Source organism: Hemibagrus wyckioides, linkage group LG19 (genome assembly GCF_019097595.1).
Source record: "Hemibagrus wyckioides isolate EC202008001 linkage group LG19, SWU_Hwy_1.0, whole genome shotgun sequence".
Taxonomy (NCBI): domain Eukaryota; kingdom Metazoa; phylum Chordata; class Actinopteri; order Siluriformes; family Bagridae; genus Hemibagrus; species Hemibagrus wyckioides.
The window spans coordinates 352,257-374,417 of NC_080728.1; the positions used below are offsets into that span (position 1 = coordinate 352,257).

The 22,161-nt window shown below is 40.5% G+C and overlaps 1 long non-coding RNA gene across 9 annotated transcripts; it reads right to left on the bottom strand.

The window, feature by feature from the left end:
• Positions 1–640: 640 nt before the first annotated feature.
• On the bottom strand, positions 641–12,634 carry LOC131369885 (uncharacterized). 9 transcript variants are annotated; one of them, XR_009207355.1, is made up of 14 exons: positions 12,357–12,634; positions 12,200–12,261; positions 12,022–12,084; positions 11,568–11,686; positions 8,144–11,463; positions 7,416–8,035; positions 6,998–7,308; positions 4,561–4,667; positions 3,982–4,403; positions 3,565–3,778; positions 2,590–2,802; positions 2,250–2,391; positions 2,035–2,144; positions 641–1,940 (listed from the first exon to the last, which is right to left on the bottom strand). It is a non-coding gene; the product is annotated as an uncharacterized LOC131369885 (long non-coding RNA). The 9 variants fall into 9 exon arrangements; XR_009207352.1 differs by having other exon boundaries at positions 12,022–12,124; XR_009207354.1 differs by having other exon boundaries at positions 7,563–8,035; positions 12,170–12,261.
• Between the last annotated feature and the right edge of the window lie 9,527 nt (positions 12,635–22,161).

Consider the following 22,161-nt stretch of genomic DNA (forward strand, 5'->3'; position numbering starts at 1 on the left):
CACACTGTTCATGCAGAAAAACTAGGCTGCAGCAAATGAAAAAAGCTCAAAAAAAGCTGAAATGAATTCAGCTCACAATGATTCAGCTCAAAGGAGTCACCTTGAGGATGAGGACAACCTTGAGGAAGAGGAGGCAGAGAAAGAGGCAGAAGAGGAATGAAAGAGAGTGCACTGGAAATAGTCAGCTCTCAAAAACAAGAAAAAAAGTAATAAAATAGGGTAAATTTGACTTAAAATAAACAAAATTATCTGCCAACAGAACAGGAAAATTTCACTTGCCAAGAATTTTAAAACAAGTAAATATACCTAGTCTCAACGAACCTATAGATGTCTTAAAACTAGTGCAGACAGACTAAAAACAAGTAAATTTTCTTAATTCAAAGAATAAATAAGACTATATATATAGAAATAATATCTTAAAACTGGTAAAGCTAGACTAAAAACAAGTACATCTATCTAAACACTGAAAAGTTTTAAGAATTCTTTTTTCAATTTGTAGGAAAATATGATTAAATTATCATCAAATGGTTTACAACTACCTTAAAACAAAGCTTTATATCCTAGAATTTTTCAAATAAAATCAGAATATTTTGCTTATAAAAGAGATATAAATAAAGAAATACATTTCAATACATTTTTGTCACCTCTTTATTATGAACTCCATGAGCTGCATATGGGCGAAACAAAGAATGCAACAAAACAACACAAGGCCATTTCTGGCCATGGCTTTGTACATCATATCTATGGTTTTATAATATCTTGCCTGGTTCTATAGGCTCTCAGTAGTTTCAGATGCCAGAAAACATAAAAAACCCACCAACTAACATTCAAAATGTAGCATAACCAACATAATGGCCATTAGTGGGCAAATAAATGAAAATTAAGATCTATATCAAGATAACCAATGTAACAGTGCTTTAAACCTTATTATAATAAACAACAAATGCTCTTGCTATGTATTACAGGTTATTAAATTGGCAAATACACAAAGTTCTGTTATGGGGACCAGAAATGAAAAAATAGTGCCGTGCAGCCCTTGTCAGTAATGAACTATGAAAAATGAGACTTTTTACATGACGAACTCATGTCCTTGTCATGGATGGCATCCATGAGGACTTCTGTCTGGAGCACAGACAGCAGTGGGGCAATGCACTTAGGATATGTAAGGTGAAAGGCATAATAACATGCCATGAGATACATCATACTAGCATAGATGTCCTCTTTCAGGAAGGTCACCACAGGCATGTTTCCAATGGCCAGTAAGCAATTGGTTTCGCACACAATCACGACAGGGCTGAAGAGTGGTCTCATCTGAAGAAAGGTGTTTGGATCTTCTTTAGACTGATACTGTCAGGCATGCATTTCCACGTTCCGTGATCTCGCTTCCGGTTTCCGCCATTTTATGCTCGTCAGTCCTATATCAGCGGGCTGCACATGCTCCTTGCCAGATGGTCTCTTCAGTCAGCCTTGTACTTCCGAGAAGTCATCCTGCCTTTTTCTTCGGGTCCAGTCTGCCTGGATTTGACTCTGCCTGTCCCTGAAGTTGACGTCTGCTCTGTTCCTGTCTGCCCGATTTGTCTCTGCCTTGCTTCTGTTGCTGATACTCTGCCTGCCCCGTGTTTACCCCGTTCTGTAAAGTTTGGATTATTGGACTGTATTCTGTTACTGACTCTGCCTGCTCCGTGTTTAACCTGTTCTCTGGATTTTGGATATTGGACTGTATTCAGTTGCTGTCCCTGCCTTCCCAGTGTTTTCCGTGTTCCCTGGATTTGGATTATTGGTGTTTCTGTTGCTGATTCTGCCCAGCCTGCTTTATCCTGGTTTTCAGTTATTCTATGGGTGTTGTCTGAGAACTCTACCATGTTCAGTGCCTTCCTTTATTAAAGACTCTAGTTTTGAACTTTGACTGTGTTCTGCATTTGGGTCCTCACCTGCCTCCCCTGATAGATACAAACAAATATTACCACAAAGACAATTCACACTCATTGTATCTTATGGTGATGAAATTTCTCATTCATGCTCAAATGATTTTACCTCAAGGACGTGAAACATAGCTTCACTTGCATGTCCTAACTTCTTGGGTGGAGCCACAGGTGATGGGAACATGTCTGGTAAAGCCTTTATCATGGCAAGTGAGTGCTTCACTGTTAAATACAAAATTAATGTCATTTGACTTACTGCAGTGAGTTATATAAACAAATATTAATATGTTCATGGGATTCTCCATTGTCAACACAACCAGTAATTACCTTTGTCCTGTGGTGCTTTCCTGTCCTTTTTGAACACTCCATCAAACTGTGCCTTCTCATAAATGGTCCCCTGGCAGGTCTTCAGGTCAGGTATGAAATGAGAGTTCCCTCGATCGAGAATCCGACACAATTCATCCATGATCTGAAATAGACAGACCAATAGCCAGAGAGGAGACAGAGAAAAAGAGAGCGATGGGGTTACAGAAAGTCATTTATATATAAATCACTAATACTAATACTGAGACCCATCTGATTCCATATTCCTAAACCATATCCCATTTGATATTCCATCTAATACTAATTAGGCATAGGCCTACTTAAAATGAATACATTTTCTTACAATGATCTAGTTCTCTGAAGCTGGGATAAGCTTGAAGTATCCTTAATGGCATCAGAGTCAATGAAATCAGAGCCCATCTTGCATGGAATTGAAGGTCCAGAAGCTGAGAAACATCCTTCTTTTTGGGGATGGCCTTGGTTTTGTACATCTCCTGTAGAGTTGTATAATGTCTCGCCTGATTCTGTAGGCTCTCAGTAGTTTCTGATGTTGTTCCTGGTAAAGTTTTATTATAGCATTATGTGGGGAAAATATAAATGTGTAAGTCACTAGTCAGGTGTTCACCACCTTTCCAAACACAGCACCATTAATACAAACTGAAAACTTTCTGTATGTTTTAAATTAAACATCTTCTAGCATTTCATTTCCTAACAAAACTTTTATTGTGAAATATTGAGGGGTCGCTACAGCAGACCAACTGGTCCACACAACAATTTGGCACAGATTTTACACCGGATGCCCTGACGCAACCCTGCCATTTTATCCGAGCTTGGGACTGGCACTGCATCCAGTGGCTGGGGTTTGGGCATTGGCTGGGAATCAAACCCGGGCCTTCCGCATGGGAGGTGAGAAACCTACCACTGAGCCACCAATGCCCCATAATAACCAAATTACAGTATATGTATAGCCAAAAGACTAACAACATTTGCAGAAATGCAAAAAAAAATCTGACTTGCACAATTCCATACAATTGTGTGGTACTGTAAAAGGCATTATTACAAATACACCTGACTATTTTTCTAGATTAATCTAAAGTGTTATTTTCCTATTTCAAAGTGTTAAAATAAAAATAAATAAATAAATAAGCAAAATACCATGATGATATTGTTGAACTTAAAGAGACAGATATGTACATCATTCCTCCAATGATGGAAACAGTCTAAATGGTCACTTTGTTTTTTAGTCTCTTCTTTAGAGTTGCAGCAGAAGCTACATTTATACATAAACACTATCTACTATGGGAATTTCTGTACTTACCTTTCAACTCTTCAACCTCTACTGCATCTAGAATGTGGTGATCTCTCCAAGATCAAATTTGAGGAAGTGGACTTTCAGTAGACTCATCTCATCAGTAGACATCTCCTGGCTGCTCTAGGCTTCATGGCCTCTTTCTTGAAGGGGTTGCTCCCTGTTTCTTTTTGGGGGTTGTCACATTCTGAAGCCTTTTTAAAAGCTGCTTCTTCATAGGTTCCTAACAAGACAAACAAATTGTTTGTGTTACTAATTACATTAAATTAAACGAGATCCAGAAATTAAACCATACAAACAGACACATTGCCTTGATTAATCTGGATGAAGCACATTCATCCTATTCTGAGTGTCAGATGTTTGCACCTTGGTGGCCATAACAGTACTGTGTTTGGAAATGTAATGAATACATGACTAGTGACTTACCCACTCAGCTCCACTACTATATGAAACGCTTCGCCATCACTGTAAGTTCACGGGTGCATGGATACTGGAAGCCATCCCCTGCTGGTCTCTTAATGAAAATCATGCTTGTTACTGTATTTCTGTTTAATTGACAGTTAAGATATTTGGAAAGGATATAGTCTCCTTCTTGTCCAGCTGGCTGTTTTTCAAAAAAGGTGCTTCTTGATTGCTCCAACTCTGTGTCTGTGTATATGACATACTGTGGACTGACAAGCTGTACGGTCCTACTGGAACTGGTCTTTTGGGTTTGGAGAAGGGTCAGAAGATGGAGAGTGGTGGGTAGGTTGAGAGGAGAGGGGACTGGAGGAAGAGGGAAAGGGGGTGGAGTTGAAATCACAGGTCTCAAAGCAGGTGCCAGGTCTGCATGGGTCTGATTCTTGACCCTGTTTAAGACATGAAGTACATTTATTCAATAATAACTGTAAGGCAAAAACACCTCCCAAAATTATCTTTAGATAAATGTATGATGGCCAGAAAATACTTCATTGATAAAAGAAAGCCCTGCATCGTTAGACTAAATGTCTCCCAAATGTACATTACCTCATTTTCCTCATGAGTAAGTCTCCAAATGGTTCGCTTTCTGAAGAAGTGCTCAGGCCCCAGAAAGAGACCTGACAAATCCTCCTTAGAGAGGCTGGACAGCATCTCTAAACACATTAAACGATATGGTAAATAGTTAAGTAATTAGCAACTAATAACATAGTTTATAGGTACAAATTGTCATGTTGATATTAACACAGTCTTCTCCTCAGTTCCCCTCTGCCCCTGCTCACTACTCCCAGGCCATGTACTTTCCTTCAAATCCACAAACCTGCCTTTCTCAAACCAGTTGCCCAGCAGATGTCATCAGGCTTTCCTTCCTCCCTCCATCATCACCTGACTGCCCGCTGATATATAACTAATGAAAATATTAATCTTTTTTAAATCGACCTGACCTTGGCTTAACACTGCATCAAGACAGTCACTTAAATGAATCACTTATTGTGATGCATAAAATTAAACATTTTTAATTGTAAACTATTGTAAAACAACTTGTTGCCTGAGAAATGTTATTCTGTTGGTTGGTTTTTGATATTTCATTTGTTTCTCTAAGTATTGCAAATGTTAGTTATATAACATTAACTTAGCCAAAAACAGCAAAGCTGCCAGGGGCATTTCTTGGATTTTCATTTAAGGGGGGCTGAGCCCCCAATGTGGGTATAATAGCAAAAAATAAAAATAAATAAACAAATGAAATAAAAACGTTTGACTAGGATGGTAAATTTATTGCAGCCTTCCACTGTATTGCATAGATGTGTATAACATTTGAGTACTGAGCAAGCCAAATATGAGTCTTCCTGATCTCACACACACACACTTGTTCTCTGATCCTCGCTCTGTGACGCCAATTCCATCTGTAAATCTTTAAATATTTCCATATTTCCATAAAAACAGATACTGCAGTGGATTATTTCGGGATTGAAGCAGCAGGATCATCACCAGCGAACAGAATCCCTTCCTTCTGACTGGATTATTGTTCACGAGGATTACAGCTGATGAGCTAGCCATTGAGCTGGTCCTGCTCACCCTTGCGCGAAAGACGGGTGAGACCATTCCAAAGACTGCTGTAAGGTTGTAAATGGTGTAAATAAGGACTGAGATTATTCAGAGACTGGGGGGAGTGGGCTTTTGTGTATATATGTGGTTGCTGTTTATGGCTAATACACAGCAGAACCCAGAGCCTCTGTCCAGGTGGACACTTCAGGGTGGTCCTAGAGCCTTCTTCAATTACCAATATTATCGAATAGTCTTATGGTTCAGATCAAAAATTGCAGGAGAAACAAAGAAATGAAGAACTCCTCCAGGCTTGGATGAGAAAAAGCAGCCAGTTTTATTTAGAAAAATATCACAGAAACTGGCACTCATACACAGATTCATGAATCGATGCAGTCAAGCACAACCCCTTCACAAATCCCCCAGTATATATACCCTCTAGCTCCGCTACCTAGGCTTACTGGGGTCGGTTTTTTCTATGGATTGTTTTGACGTCCACTAAGTTTCCCCCTAAAAAACAGCCCCACCTTTCTGTGGGCTTCATACAGCCTATGGGTCACAAGTTTTAATACTGACGCATGTTTAACACGTGTCTAAACTTATTTAGGCCTAAACCACATTTATTTCATTACACCTATTCACTTTTCACTTTGCTGCTCCATTCTTGGCTTTGAGGGCAAGCATCAGTATTTTGAATCTGATGCAGCTACCGGAATCTAGTGGAGGGAACACAGCAGTGGGGTGGTGTGAGAGAACTTAGGCAGGTTGAAAACAAGTTGTGCAGGTGAATTTTGGATCATTTGCAGTGGACGAATTGCATTGAGAGGTAGACCTGCCATTAATGAGTTGCAGTAGTCCAGTCTTGAAATGACAAGAGACTGAAAAAGCACCTGAGCAGCCTGTGTGGATAGAAATGGCTGAATCCTTCGGATGTTGTACAGAAGAAACTGACATGAGCATGTGACATTAGTAACACGGGAGGAAAAGTAGAGTTGATTGTCCACAATTACCCCAAGGTTGAAGGCTGAAGGGGAGATCTGTCAGGGATGCACGGATAGGACCCACATGCAAGACATAACAGGGGCAGTGAAGAGTCTTTAATGTATAGTGGAAAATAATCACAGGAATGCAGCCAGTTCATACAAAAACCCAACATCCAAAAGGTACGCAGCCACAAAACAGAGAAATAGGAGCTCCAAAAAAAACAGTTCATTAAGAAACAAGCACAGAAAAATAAATAGTCCTTACAGAGAAATTCTACACACAAACCAAGCAGGGTAATCCAAAAACAGGAAGCACAGCAAAGCATCCACACAGAAAAAGGCCAGGCAAAAAATCTGAGCAGGAATCCAACAACAGTGCAAATGAACAGTCCAAAACCGGCTGGGGAAACGGCAAGGGAGAAAAGGGGGAAAAAGGCAAGCATAAAGGTGGGACGACTCACAGCAATGCAGAGAGAACATCTGGCGAGGAAGGCCTGAAGACAGCGTGACAGCGGGGGGGGCCCGGAAGAACTCCATCCATGATGACTGTGAAGTCGCGAGCCCGGAAGTGCGCGCCGCGACGGGTGAAACAGATGTGCGTGCTGACAAGATCATGGAGTTTTTCAGCAATATCGCAAGATCCTGTGCAGGGGATGAATCACCAGGGATCATCAGCAGTTCAGTTTTGCTGGTTAAAGATTCAGCTGCTGAGCTGTCATCCAAGATGAAATGTCCTCCAGACACTCTGAGATCTGAGCAGAAGCCATGGCATCTGAGAGAGGGTAGGAGAAGATTGGGTGTCATCGGCATAGCAGTGGTATGAAAACCCATGTGAGGATATAACTTTGCCAAGAGAGTGAGTATAGAGGGAGCATGTACTTTCTAAGTGACAGCCAAAAGTGCAGTCTCTGTGGAATGTGCTGCTTTGAAGCTAGACTGGTCGGGATCATGGAGGTTGTTCTGCAGGAGATAGCTGATTATAAACAATGCGTTCAAGAATTTTAGAAAGAAATGAGAGAATGATACCAGTGTTTAGTTGCTGATGTCTGAGGGATCCATAGCAGGTTTCTTAAGTATGGGGATAACCCTTGCTTTCTTGAAGGCAGTTGGTACATGATGCTATGAATCCATTGATGATTGGGGTGATGAAGGGCAGGAGCTCAAGCAAGATGGTCTAGAGCATAGTGGAAGAGATTGGATCTAGTGGGCAGATGGTAGGATTGCAGGACTGGATGATTTGCAAAACCTCTTCTGCTGTTATGGTTGAGATGAAGGAGTTAAATGAAGGAGTATGGGAGTCCTGGCTGTGTAATATAGATGAAGTTGGGGCAGAAGTGGGCGGAAGAAGGAATAGTGCTGAGATGAAATCAGCCTTCCTTACAGCAGACTGGCAATTCCAGAGCCCACCTACCACCACCATTTGAGACTGAGACAACAGAGGAGGGTAGATGAAATTGCTGGATATGTGACCTCTGCTTCATGGATGAGTGTACCTGTGTCTGTAAGTGGTAACAACAGAGATGGGTTTGAGGCAAATGTCTGTGGTCTAGTCAAAATAAGATTAAGTATGAATTAAGAATGTAACAGAGCAAGAAAAATTCACTTACTATTTAAGTAGTAAACAGGTCTTGACAGAGCTACCTTCAAAGTAGAGAACCTACAGAAACATAGACCAACACTATAGAATCAACAAGCTATACAATATAACACAGTTCAAATAACACAACTAACCAAGTTAAACTTGTACTACACAAAAGTCAGAATCCTATCTTACCAGATGAGAATAGACTCAAGATGAAGAACTAAAGCACATGACTTTAAATACATGCCAATGTACACATTAAATGTAAAAGGAAAAGACAATATGTTTTTAGTAGGTTAAGGTGCAGGGAATTCTGTGATGAAAATGGATGAATTTGGCAAGATGCCAAAAGTGAGATGCAGGTTTCTGAACTCAATAGAAACTTCTGGGGTAATTGTGAGAGAAAAAATTACAGCGCCCTTAAACTGTGTGGGAGAAGTTTAAAGATCATTCAAATTTTCCTTTTCGTTGTCTGAGTGTGTAGCACTGCCACATAATGTTTGCATATATAATAATTTATCTGTGTGCGTAATTATTTTAATAAGTGCACATGCCATGTCTCTCTCACTCCTGCATTTGGTAATGTGCTAATGATATTGCGAGGACTTTGAGCCAGTTATGTCATGAAAATGTGACAGCTAAAGAAATGTGTTCAGTCCATACATATGCTGTTGCACCAGATTACTTTCACAAAACACCTATCAGGAATGGTCAATTACACAACCTTACAGCACTGATATCCGTACACTGTTCCTCATCCTAGTACCACTGAATGTCTCTAGGGAAGGAATGAGAGCAATTATTGGCACTGGCAGTTTATATACACTGATACAGAACTGCATTTTAAGGGAGCCTAATAAACAAGCTAGGCCACAGGAGACCCCAACTTCAGCAGCAGCAGATAAGTAAATGCTGGGAAGTAGTTGCAGAATATTTGACAGCAACAGACATCCCAGAAGAGCTTTTTAGGGTTGGCAGGATGATATCATAAATTCAGTCTGTGTTTTGCCAACCAAGCTGCACCTCTGAATCACTTAAAAAGGAAATAAGCGAAATGGGAGTGGACACCCGAATGTCAGGCCAGTTTTGAAGCACTGAAGGCAACACTGCAAAACCCACCAGTACTTTTCTAGGTTCATACCAATGCCAGTAAGCTGGGACTAGTGGCCATTTTAACTCAAGAATCTTAGGAAGGAAAGAAGGCTAATGCATATGCATCATAATAAAAGGGGCTGAGCTTAATTATTCTATCTCAGAAAATGAATATCTGGCTGTGGTCTGGGCTGTAGAAAAATGGAGGAATTTCCTGGAAGGAGTTGAGTTTGAGGTCTTTACCTACCATATGTTCAACTGCCCAAAGACCTTCTCACACCTAACGTGGTAGGTGTGACCCTGCATCTGCAGCAGTTTACCATTGTGAATTCACCTAAGCAGACTCAGAAGTAGTGTTCAGCAGGAACACTGCGGTGGTACTGTAGTCACCAAGTCCAGTGAAAAGAAACTTGCGTTACAGTTTTAAAGGCCTTGAGTAGGCAGGCCTTGAAGGTGTGACAATACAAAAGCCTTGAGGTGATACTTCCCCAAGGGGAGGTAGACCTCACAGGTGTCGACTCCCTAGTATGCTAATGCAAAAGCTTAAAGGTGATACTCTTAAACAAAGCATTGAACGGGAGAAAGATCCTCAGATTGGCCCCCCCAACTGTAGGCTAGTTCTCAGTTCCTGATCATTGCCCGATTTGATTACCATTTGCTGGTGAGAGCTGGGATATGTAATTATTATTCAAAGAGAAATGTATGTTACAGTAGATTCTAGAGTGACCTCAGAATATGTTTTCCTACACCATTAAAATGTGCTATAGGAAGGTTTGTCTCAACAATGGACTGGATGCCTTGTCAAAGGCCATCATCACCCACCTCCATAGATGTAGCACCTTGCTTGAATGTCATCACCCACCACCAAACTGACCTGCCCTGTTCCTTTGCAGAAATCGGTCAAGCTTGGGCCAGAGATGACACAGTAAAATTCTACCTTACATGCTAATTCATTTCCACTTTCATTTTTCTTTGTCTACCTATCCTAAGGCATCTAGAGATTGTACCAGCTCTAGTTGTGTTCCGCTTCATGAAGATTTCGGACCTTTGGTGAGAAGAGGCCAACCCTGCGAGTGTCCCAAGATATCCAGAGATGGACTAGCTCCAGTTGGATTCTGCTTCATGAAGATTTCGGACAATTGAAGAGAAGATGCCAACTCCATGTGGACTTTGGGAACAAGAACCTCCTAATCAATACTCAAAATGTTCTACATATGCTGTATCTGCATCACACAACTCCAACTGACTATCTGACTGCAGAAAGGATATTATTCAATATCACATTCTCAAGATTATCACAATAATTTATAATCACACTCTCAAGACTCTCACACTCTCAACAACGCGAGGCTCAGCGTCTCCTCAGATTTTGCGATTGTTTAGTTATTTCTCTACTAGTTGCAAGTTTATTCACTCAGAATAGCCTTGTATATATCTCATATAGCCAACAAGCATTGTTGGACATCGGTCATAACTGGTTAAATGATAATTTACAGATCTGGCAGAGAGATTGCAGTGCCTGCGCCATGAGCATAAACAAAGACGTGGGAAGCATGACAGCCTTAGAGCAAGGCTGAAACTAAACCCTCATCAAACATCTCTCCAAAGCATCTTTCTTGCAAATGTACGATCTCTGTTGAATAAAATGGACGAACTGCGCCTATCAATGCAAAAACGGATCAAGGAATGTAATATGATTTTTACAGAAACATGGCTTAACAACAACATTCCCAGCACGTCATTGAGCTAGAGGGATGCAACCTTTCCGGGCAGACAGGTCAGCAGTGGACTCTGGTAAGCACAAGGGTGGAGGTCAACAAATCATGGTGCACAGACTGTAATTGAAAGTCATTGCTCAGCTCATCTGGAGTATTTGATGATTAATTGCAGACCCTTTTATCTACCAACAGAATTCTCAGCCATTGTTGTGACTGCAGCATACATCCCTCAGGATACTAATGCTTAGGCTGCTATGGAAGACCTGCAAAAAGTAGCCAGAGATTATTTTGATGGCATCACGTTTGGCATCAAATGTCTTTTTGCTGCCTTGGGGTCGTAACTGGCTACTAGTCTCTCCTGCAGCATAGCACACAGATTGCTGAGCTCCTGGCTGCGGAACGATGGAGGTCTCACAATCCACCCTGAGACTCCATCAACAGCACTGTCTTCTTCATCTGACATCATGTCAGCGGTGATTCCCCTCCAGAAGTCCACTTCATCTGCAGCCAGTACACTTTGCCTCACCTCCAAGAGCTGAAAACACAACTGTTACATATAATAAGCTACATGTACATCATTACAGTTTATACTGATGCAACAGAAATAAGTAAAACAAATTTAATTCTAATCTGTCTTACCCTCTTCCTCCTCTGGCGACTCCGGGCTGAGGTCTTATTAGCTGCAGCCACATTTGCAAGCTCTGGCTGGCTGTACCGGAAATTTCTACGCACGGTCTCGTAGTATGTCTTGCAGGCAACTAGAAAAAAATGAATGGGTTTTTTAAAAACTACAACCAACCACACATAACTACACAGATAAATAACAAAAACAGAATTAAGAACAACAACATGGTGACAACAAACTGTAATAACACTTTACACTTTATGTGGCTTGGACAAACTTTCGGTCCTAGCTTTGTGTTGTTCTTGTGTTTGAACTCTATGTTGTATGTTTATGTAGCACCAGGTCCTGGAGAAACGTTGTTTTATTTCACTATGTACTGCGTCAGCTATACGTGGTTGAAATGACAATAAAGCTTCTTGAATCTAACAACTAAATAACAACAACAACAACACAGTGAAAATTACTTACCAACAAAGTCATTTTTATCCAGGCCTTCATCACGCAATTCCGGGCTTATGGACAGTGCTCCTACTAAAATGAAGAGACCGTCTCATTATATGGCGAGCTTAATCTGTGGAGGCAAAAAGTACAGATTTAAAACAACGTGTTTATTTACTTCATGTTAGCCCAGATCTTTCATCCATACCCATGCTCCGGGTCATAGTGCCTACAGTTTGTCTCAGAGGTGTGTAGCGGACGGACTGCCTCCTACAAAATACAAGTAAAAATGCTTTGTTACAAAACTTACACTGGTTCTGCCAAATGAAAGCATAGGTTATGTCGTTAGAAGAATTTAGACTTACCGTGATTTTAGGACTGTGCAGCCGCCTCTCCCTCTTCAGTTCCTTGGCTAGCCATTGTAAACAGTGAAGAAAATGTAAAGCGCGAGGAAAATATAAAGAGCGGAGGTAAATATAAAGAGCGGAGGTAAATATAAAGAGCGGGGGTAAATATAAAGAGCGGGGGTAAATATAAAGAGCGGGGGTAAAAATGAAAACAGTAAGCGAATTCCAGGAAAAAAGTAACATCTCTGTTTGTATGTTTTGGTTCTGCGCTTTGTCTCGTTTCCTCGTCTGTGATTGGAGGAACATACCGCTTCACCGTGACCTAGCACCTGATTGGCCGAGGCTCGTCCCATGCGAAGTGATGTACCCAGGAAGCGCTCGGAGAGCATTAAACTGTACGGTGAAATTTGTACAAAAAAGATTTGGAATTTTAACCAATTCATGTGTATTTTCCGATGATTCTGAAACCACTGAGCATTTATTTTTACATTGTGTACATGTTGGTGTGTTGTGGCTGGATATTGTGATTGGCTTTGCTCAAAAGTACCTCATCTTGAGTACTTTTCCTTACAGGACATTATCTAAGGGCTGGTTATGAGCAATAAGAATGATGATTATCTGGTTAATAATATACTTATGCTGGGGAAATTTTTCATACACAAATCAAAATTCATAAAAGTGAAACCCAGGTTCTGTGCATTTCATAATGATTGTTTCTTACACTAAAACCCTTAGTGATATGAAAAACAAGAATGGCATTAATCTTCTCTCCATAATAGAAGAATATGATTTAAATCAGAAGCCCTAGCTCCATAAGGTGTTTTCATTTAAATAAATTTAAGTTGATCTAAATTGTAGTAATTATTTAAATTTTATTTTATTTTATTCTTAATTTTATTTCACTCTTCCTGTGTCTTTATTTATGTACCTGTTTCTCGCATTGCAAAGTAAAGGTACACTGTTGTGTAAAAAAAAAAAAAAACTGTACAGTGGAGCCTCTGTCTCCATTCCAGCAAACAATCTTGGATGAGGATGACAGAAATGTGATGTTGACCATGTAACATCAAATGTACCCTGAAAATTGTATAACTGAGATTGACTGTTTTGCCAAGACATGCAAAAGGGTCACCCACCATTGACCCTGTAGCAGAACCACAGCTGGCTATTATCAAGAGGTTTATTGTTGTACATGTGTCAAAAGGTAATAATTTAAACATGTCATTACACAAGTCTCCTGGCTTCATTCCCATCCAGACCGTCATTTTCATGAAAAACCCAAAGAAATTTGGAGTTTGCGGGGAAAGACATATGATACCCAGCATCATTTCTCCCTGTTGAGCGCATTTCTGGAAGATGTGTGTTAAATACATCCACTGTGCATTTAAGCAAAACAACAGAAAAAGTTACTGTAGTCATGCCACTGTGTACAGTGGTTGAGGTCTAGGAGTGCTGTGAGGATCAGACTATTGTCTTAAAATGTTATACTATTTTTTTTTACTTTATGTAATAATTTGCTATATACTTTGTTAGTTGTATACAATAAAAAGTATTTTCTGTTGTGTAATTTGGTCCTTAGAACCTTAGAGATACGACATTTTGTTCCACTGTATGTTCCTACATGTAGCAGAATGACAATAACACTCAGTTGACTTCACTTTCATTAAATGTGTTAGATAAATGAACTGAATTGATGAAGCATTGAACAAATGTGGATTTTCTTTATTTTGGTATTATTGTTGTTTGATATATATATATATAAATAAAACAAGACAAAACTTAAATAATATATATATAGAGTCCTGACCTCAACCCGATAGAACACCTTCGGGATGAATTAGAGCGGAGACTGAGAGCCAGGCCTTCTCGTCCAACATCAGTGTGACCTCACAAATGCGCTTCTGGAACGTCGGTCCACCCTTTGCAGCTATAACAGCTTTAACTCTTCTGGGAAGGCTGTCCACAAGGTTTAGCAGTGTGTTTATGGGAATTTTTGACCATTCTTCCGGAAGCACATTTGTGAGGTCACACACTGATGTTGGTCGAGAAGGCCTGGCTCTCAGTCTCCGCTCTAATTCATCCCAAAGGTGTTCTATCAGGTTGAGGTCAGGACTCTGTGCAGGCCAGTCAAGTTCATCCACACCAGACTCTGTCATCCATGTCTTTATGGACCTTGCTTTGTGCACTGGTGCACAGTCATGTTGGAAGAGGAAGGGGCCAGCTCCAAACTGTTCCCACAAAGGTGGGAGCATGGAATTGTCCAAAATGTCTTTGGTATGCTGAAGCATTCAGAGTTCCTTTCACTGGAACTAAGGGGCCAAGCCCAGCTCCTGAAAAATAACCCCACACCATAATCCCCCCTCCACCAAACTTTACACTTGGCACAATGCAGTCAGACAAGTACCGTTCTCCTGGCAACCGCCAAACCCAGACTCGTCCATCAGATTGCCAGATGGAGAAGCGTGATTCGTCACTCCAGAGAACGCGTCTCCACTGCTCTAGAGTCCAGTGGCGGCGTGCTTTACACCACTGCATCCGACGCTTTGCATTGCACTTGGTGATGTATGGCTTGGATGCAGCTGCTCGGCCAAGGAAACCCATTCCATGAAGCTCTCTGCGCACTGTTCTTGAGCTAATCTGAAGTAATCTGAGGTAATTAGTCTAACTAGACGCAATGTGATATGATTCCAGCAATAGGAAATTTGTGTCCATACTGAACACGATCATAAAACAGCCAATCATAACAGTTTTTCTCTGTTTGTGTGCTTTCTCGTACTGCAGCTGAAGAGATCGCAGTCCACACACACATACTTACATACAAATGCGCACATGCACAGAGAGATACACCCCTCCACTTCTTATGGCTTTCCTTATAAAACTTGAGGGATTTATTATATATTTCTGCTATTAAATGTCTATAATCAGTCTCTCCTCATCCATTTTTGATGATTAATATTATTAATGTGCAGAACTTTCATTGAGATCTCTGTATAGGAGCTGTCAGCCATCAGACGTTTTCTAAAACTGGTTAGGCTGGCCAGGACAAAAACTGATTAAAATGGAAAAGATACATTTTATCGCGTGTTGCAGCATCACGTTGCAACTGCCAAGCCTATTTCACGTCAATTTTTGACAGTTCCCGACAATTATCTGTGCTGCCTGCACTTTCCCGTGAACAGTTGTTAACCTGAAATTCTGTGGCAATTTACAGTGTTGTTAACTGACGAAAAGCACACTTTTCATGCAGTGTCAACTGAGATGCAAGAGACTGGGCACCCCTTGGGAATTGACCTCATTAGACCATTCCCCACCAGCAGAAGGAGAACTACCTGTTGGTAATCATGGATTTCTTCACTAGGTGGGTGAAGATGCTTCCATTATGGGACAGCTAGATGCTAAAGATTCTAAAGAGCCTTGGAGAGGAGGTCTTTATCAGATGGGGCATACCCAAGTACTGGTCTATGATTGCCAACACCAGTTTACATCAGAAATGCTCACAGAACTCAGCAAACAGTAGAGGGTAATACATAAATTTACCACAACTTACCACCCACAGTCCAACATGAAAGAGATGGTCAACAGGACTCTGAAGGTCATGATTGCTTTGTATTTGAAAGACCAGCATAATACCTTGTATCAGAGGATGGTTAAGCATAGGGTGGGGTTGCATTTGCAAGACAAGCTAGGTACTAAAAAATCAGGAAGAGATTCTGGCCTTCTGAGATAACGTCCCCTTTCTAGTGCCACTGCCAAATTATCTGCTATGCTAGCACCCTGGTGTGAAGGACCAATAAATTACCTTGTATGATGGGGTAAGTCACTAAAGACTGATAGTGAGAATGTGGTCAATATAAAGAAAAATAATTAGGGCTGTCTGGTAGTCTCTGTCACTCCTGCCTCTTGTCCTGCCCTCGTGAGAGACTGTTATGTTGTGCTTGTTACGTTTTCCTGGAATGCAGTGAAACTCAAGGAAGAAAATATAAGATGAAAAAGGAATTTCTAAATTGACAAAATTGTGCTAAATTAGTACATACACCATTGCAAAGAATTACTCTCACAATTTTAGCAAAGATTACTACTGGAAAGGATTAGATTGTTGCTTGGTGGCTTTGATCCTGGAGGATTTACTAGTGAACATCAATAAACTGGCAGAAAATTTATGGATTTGCTCATCTTTGAGCTGGAAACAGATGAGGTCGATCACCGAGACTTTAATGAAGTGTAAATTGTCCAAAACAAAGACTGCATTAATGGACTAAAGACATTCAGGGTGAAATTGTTGTATATATTTGATGGTTTGCTTTTTTGTATAATACACTCAACTTTGATGAAGGTTACTGTGGTTCAAATTCAAATTCAAATTTTATTTGTCACATACGAAATCATACATAGTACGACATGTAGTGAAGTGCTTTTTACGACTGTCTTACATAAAAGAGGAAAGAATAGAAAGAAAATGTGTAAAAGAAAGTGTAAGAGATATAAAAGTGTAAAAATATAAAAGTATAAAAACAAACACAAAAAAAAAAAAAAAATATATATATATATATATATATATATATATATATATATATATATATATAGTACAATATAGTACATGTATAGTATATGTGAAAAATAAAACAATATAAAATAAATATATGTGTAGACTCTATATGTACAGAAGATGTACAGTGTATGAATATGAATATATGTAGATAAAAGGTCTGCTAAGGTCAACATTGAAATGGTGATGCAAAAGAGTGTAGTATGTACAGTGTGCATATGTAAGATAAATATATAAATATATTGTAGAAGTGTATATGAGGCAAAATATAATGTCCAATTTTACAGGGAGCAAAGTGACAAAATATAATGTCCAGTTTTACAGGGAGCAAAGTGACAGTGCAGTGCACACACAAAGATGTACAGAGAAGATGTACAGTGAGTGTTATTGTGTGTACAGAGTAGTGCAATATAGCATGTGCAACAATCAGCTGAGGTAGAATGTTATGTTATGTTGTATGGGGGTAAGAACAGAGAGTCCAGATCCTAGGTGTACTGGTTGAGGGCCCGAATGGCCTGCGGGAAGAAGCTCCTCCTCATTCTCTCGGTTCTGGTGTGTTGGTGTGCTTTCTATATGTTTTTATATATATTTATATACACGCTGTCAGTACCGGAACTGTGTGGGCACAGATTTAATTTGTAAATTGGGAATAAGCCTAATTAGCATTGAAAGTGATTACAAACCAACAAATTGAGTTTAAAGGCATTCAGTGTGACCTCAGATGTCTTCTCACCACTGCTGCAGTGAGTTCAATAAAACAAAATCTCATAGATTTTGAAAAAGAAAATGAACATGTGCAATTAAATGAAAAAGAATATAAAATGAAATGATATACAACTTTGAGAAACTGTAAAAAAAAAAACAGGTAACTAATAACATACAGTATATGACTGTAAAATATATACAGGATATATAGCGGCCTGACAACATGTATTGTGCAAAAATGCATTAACAGCAGTTGAGGAAGTGCAAGTAGAGATAAACATAAACATAGCAGCAGATGAAATATTAACAAGGGTTGAGGTAATTCAATAAGTAATCGACAATATAAGTCTGTTCACACAGGTGAGAAAGAGAGAGTACGTGTGTGTGTGAGAGAGAGAGAGTTTTGTACAGTTCAGTCCTGGGTGTTGAGAAGCCTGATGGCTTGAGGGAAGAAACTGTTACATAGTCTGATTGTGAGGGCCTGAATGCTTCAGTACCTCTTTCCAGATGGCAGGAGGGCAAAGAGTGTGTGTGAGGGGTGTGTGGGGTCATCCACAATGCTGTTAGCTTTGCAGTGTGTAGTGTAAATGTCCATGATAGCGGGGAGAGAGACTCCAAAGATCTTTTCAGCTGTCCTCACTATCTGCTGAAGGGTCTTGCGATCCGAGACGGTGCAGCTCCCAAACCAGGCAGTGATGCAGCTGGGCTTTCTTGATGATGGAGCTGGTGTTGAGTGACCAGGTGAAGTTCTCTGCCAGATCAACACCAAGGAATTTGGTGCTCTTGATGATCTCCACAGAGGATCTGTCAATGAACAGTGGAGAATGGTCACTCTGTGCTCTCCTGAAGTCAACAACCATCTCTTTAGTCTTGTTGATGTTCAGGGACAGGTTGTTGGCTTTACACCAGGCTGTTAGTTGTTCCACCTCTTCTCTGTATACTGACTCATCTGCGACGGCATCGTCCGCGGAGTGGTTAGGACGATACTCAAACTGCAAGGGGTCCAGTGAGGGTGGTAGCTGTGTCTTGATGTGCCTCATGACGAGCCTCTTGAAGCATTTTATCATGATTGGTGTGAGTGTGATGGGACAATAGTCATTGAGGCAAGAAACCGTAGACTTCTTAGGCACAGGGACGATGGTCATTGTCTTGAGGCATGTTGGGACGATGGATCTGCTCAGGGAGATGATGAAGATATCAGTGAAGACATCTGCTAGCTGCTCTGCACACTCCCTGAGCCAGGAATGTTGTCTGGTCCAGCAGACTTTTGTGGGTTAACTCTGCATTTAGTATTTTTATATTTTTGTACCCTAATTTGGGTATTTTAGTATTTTTGTTAAATTCCTTCCTATTTTATCTATTACCTGTGTTTGTGGATACTACTGGAAACTGTGAATTTCCCTTTGGGATGAATAATCTCTATCTATCTATCTATCTATCTATCTATCTATCTATCTATCTATCTATCTATCTATCTATCTATCTATCTATCTATCTATCTATCTATCTATCTATCTATCTATCTATCTATCCAGCTTCTTTCAGTTATTCCTCACACAATTCATGTGCCAATAATTCTTAAACAGAATTATCCTGGCAGAAACACTGCAGGTTTAAATTATGAAATCTGTGTAAACCTAACCGAGATACCACAGAATATAACTGCATGGAGGCAGAAAGAAAGAAGAACTCTCCTCTTACCTCCTGCTCCACACGATTATACCCAGACTGAGCCCCCAGAAAGCTGTTTTCAGGTTCACTCAGAGAAGAATCCTGAGTCGTGCTGCTGCCACTGCCTCTACTGATATCAGAGAAGCTTTTACCAAAGAACCACACAGACAGTGATTGAAAAGCAAAACTCTTTGAAATTTACTGAGATGAAGAGGGAGTATTTATACAGAAGAAATGTATAATTTTCATTATTATCTATAGGTAAACAAAAGACATCAGCAGAAACAGACTTTGGTGGTTGACGTGTTCACTGGTAGTTTTGCAAGTTTACTACAAAAAGGCTTATCTAAGATACGGAAGATGGAACTGTCACTGAGTGTCTGTGTTCAGCATGTTCTCAAAACAGAACAGAAATAATTTCTAGGACAAAACAAAGGATATGATGGTAATAAAATGAGGTCATGAACAAATGGTGTCACACAGTCAGCCAAGGGCCAGAGTCAGCCCAGGACAGAGCGTGCCGAGATACACACTACCAGTCAAAAGTTTGGACACACCTTCTAATTCCATGGTTTTTCCTGATGTTTATTTCTTGTAAAACAATGCTGAAGGTGGCCGAAATACAAAATAATCTCGTTTGAACAGTTGATATTGAGATATGTCTGCTATTTATGCTCTGCAAAGCCGTCATAACAGCTCTAATCTGAGGTGCTGTTAATTGGTGATTTCTGAGGCTGGTAACTCTAAATGAACTTCCCATCTGCAGCAGAGGTAAGTTTTGGTCTTGCTTTACTGGGATGGTCTTCATGTGAGCCAGTTTCATCATGGTGCTTGATGGGTTTTGCAAATGCACTTGACAATACTGTTCTTGCAAGAACTATTCCAGAACACCTGACCTTCATGTCTTAAAATAACTGACTGTTTTTTGTTGTCATTATATATGGATTACTTAAGGCCATGTGTGTTATTTCATAGTTTTGAAATCTCCAGTATTGTTCTAGAATGTAGAAAATAAATCCCTAAACAAAAACATTGAATTAAAAGGTGTGTCCAAACTTTTGATGGTAGTGTACTCAGAATATATCAATTACTGAGCCAATAGCAAATGTATACTGGATAGGACAGATAGAAAGTGATGTAAGTCATGTAATAAATAAATGGGGGAAGTTCACTGAAGCACAGATTCCTGAGGCACAGTTACCAAAGTCAGAGTTTCACTGTGCAATGATATATGATCCAGACAAAGATGCTAACCTAGAATAACCATCGGCAGGAAAAAATAAAAGAGCAGGAAATTGTACTGATCACACAATACATCATCAAGATTCAAGATTCAAGAAGGTTTATTGTCATATCAACCACATATAGCTGATGCAGTACATAGTGACAGAGCAGAGCAAACAGAGCAAAGACAAGACAGTGCAAAAATAATAAATACAAACAAAAGGCAACACAAAAACACAGGACACTTAGCACCGAAAAGAAAGAAAAGAACATGTGTAATGGAATATAAGTGAAATAAAATAAGATGAATAAAATGAAATGGTATAAAAAATATTGTGCAAAAAAGTACAACAGCAGCAGTTGAGGTAGTGCAAATAGAAATAAACATAAATATAACTATAGCAGCAGATGACAGGTTGAGGTAGTGCAATAAGTAATGAACAATTTAAATTATGTGTGTGTGTGTGTGTGTGTGTGTGACTGCATCAATCCAGGTGAGAGAGAGTGTGTGTGTGTGTGAGAGAGAGACAGAGAGTTTTGTACAGTTCAGTCTTGAGTGTGTTTGTGTGTGTGTATGTGTGTGTGAGAGAGAGAGAGTTTTTCTATAGTTCAGTCCTGGGTGTTGAGGAGCCTGATGGCTTGAGGAAAGAAACTGTTCAACAGTCTGGTTGTGAGGGCCCGAATGCTCTGGTACCTCTTTCCAGATGGCAGGAGGGTGAAGAGTGTGTGTGAGGGGTGTGTGGGGTCATCCACAATGCAGTTAGCTTTGCGGATTCAGTGTGTGGTGTAAATGTCCATGATAGAGGGGAGAGAGACTCTGATGATCTTCTCAGCTATCCTCACTATCCGCTGAAGGGTCTTGTGATCCAAGACGGTGCAGTTCCCAAACCAGGCAGTGATGCAGCTGCTCAGGACGCTCTCAATGGTCCCTCTGTAGAACACAGTCAGGATGGGGGGAGGGAGATGGGCTTTCTTCAGCTTCCTCAGGAAGTAGAGGCACTGCTGGGCTTTCTTGGTGATGGAGCTGGTGTTGAGTGACCAGGTGAAGTTCTCTGCCAGATGAACACCAAGGAATTTGGTGCTCTTGACGATCTCCACCGAGGATCCATTGATGAACAGTGGAGAATGGTCACTCTGTGCTCTCCTGAAGTCAACCACCATCTCTTTAGTCTTGTCGACGTTCAGGGAGAGGTTATTGGCTCTGCACCAGGCTGTTAGATGTTGCACCTCTTCTCTGTAAGCTGACTCATTGTTCTTACTGATGAGACCCACTGGTCGTTGTCTTGAGGCACGTTGGGATGATGGAGCTGCTCAGCGAGATGTTGAAGATGTCAGTGAAGACATATGCCAGCTGCTACGCACACTCTGTCAGCACTCTGCCAAGGATGTTGTCTGGTCCAGCAGACTTCCGTGGGTTAACTCTGCATAGAGTTCTCTTCACATCAGCTGTGGTGAGACAGAGCACCTGGTCGTTTGGAGGAGGGATGGTCTTCTTCGCTGTTGTGTTGTTCTGTGCCTCAAACCGAACGTAGAAGTCATTCAGCGCATCTGGAAAGGAGGCATCACTGTCACAGACAGGTGGTGATGTTCTGTAGTTGGTGATCGACTGGATGCCCTGCCACATGCCCTGGGAGTCTCCGCTGTTCTGGAAGTGGCCATGGATTCTCTGGGCGTGTGCGC